The 1,195-nt window shown below is 52.6% G+C and overlaps 1 non-coding gene across 1 annotated transcript; it reads left to right on the top strand.

Annotated features, from left to right (window-relative positions):
* The first annotated feature begins 795 nt into the window (after positions 1 to 795).
* On the top strand, positions 796 to 868 carry TRNAR-ACG (transfer RNA arginine (anticodon ACG)). The gene has a single exon. It is a non-coding gene; the product is annotated as a tRNA-Arg (tRNA).
* Positions 869 to 1,195: the final 327 nt, after the last annotated feature.

The following is a 1,195-nucleotide window of genomic DNA, read 5'->3' as shown; positions in this document are numbered from 1 at the left end:
TTTTATTTTGCCACCAGTGTGGTTCCAAAGCCTTTCAGCTGACCCTTCACATCTCTACCAGTCTCAGCTCCAGCTGAGCTTTGCTTTTCCTGTGTCAGCAGCTGACTGTGTTCATCAGAGTGGGGGAATGATCAGCACCCTGTTTGGCACTTGTGGGACCTCCTTTGCAAGCTGTCAGGTTTGGGGATTTCCAGGACAGGACAGACATCTACAGACTGCATGAAGTCCCAGAGATGGTCATCCACAAGAGAAGGTGGTGGAGACCCTGGTAAGGAGTGACCTGACGGGTTAGGTTTCTATGAAATGGAGAAGAAGAGGTCAAGGAAGGATTACAATCTTGTTTTATGCTCTGTGTGTCTACAGAGAAAGTGTAGGTCGGCTTTTTTTGTGGGTGTGGAGGATGGAGATCAACAAATCAAGAAGAATCTGCCTTAGATGATAGGAAAGAAGATTCCCACACCAGAGGTCACAAGTTAGAACAGGGTCCCAGAGAGATTGTGGAACTTCTCTGACATTATACCTTTCCTGAGCGTGTGAACAGGCTGTTTTCTGTTTTTTGAGTTACCTCCAGTGATGATTCCACCCCAGCCTTGCAGACATTCAAATTCAACTATCAGAATTCCCTAATGTCAAAGAGTTTTGTGCTCTGAGCAGAGGATTCGGTCACTGGCCTTCCAGGGATCTCATCAAACCTCATGATTTCTACACGTAACTAAGTGTCCTCTTGCGGTTCTCCTGCTTGGGTCAGGAAGCCCACCCAGGGATGGGAAGCCCCCCGAGGTGCAGGAGGGACAAGGGCCAGTGGCGCAATGGACAACGCACCTGACTACGGATCAGGAGATTGCAGGTTCGAGTCCTGCCTGGCTCGCCATTTTCCTGAGCATCAGTAGTTCTGATGGTGCCAGGGGACCTCTTTGTTGTCCGTGGTGGCCTGGCAGAGGGGCTGGAGAGCAGCTGAGGGTCTGGGGGCCAGCGTGTGTCCTTGGTGGCTGTGCGGGCAGTGCAGGTACCCCAGGAGCGACTGAGCCTGCAGTTATGAAGCTTCTCGCTTATTGATGGGGCCACCTGCTGTGCACACCCATCACAACACACCCCTGCACTGAGACCCATCACCTCTCGAGGTGTTGTCACTTCCCTGTGAGCACCAAGGCAGGTGGGTGGTGCAGAAGCCACGGGGGTGGCAGCAGGTGGGGCC

The sequence above is a fragment of the Antrostomus carolinensis genome, unplaced genomic scaffold, assembly GCF_000700745.2.
Source record: "Antrostomus carolinensis isolate BGI_N321 unplaced genomic scaffold, ASM70074v2 scaffold40972, whole genome shotgun sequence".
In the NCBI taxonomy this organism is placed as follows: Eukaryota; Metazoa; Chordata; class Aves; order Caprimulgiformes; family Caprimulgidae; genus Antrostomus; species Antrostomus carolinensis.
This window is presented reverse-complemented; position numbering and strand designations above follow the sequence as displayed.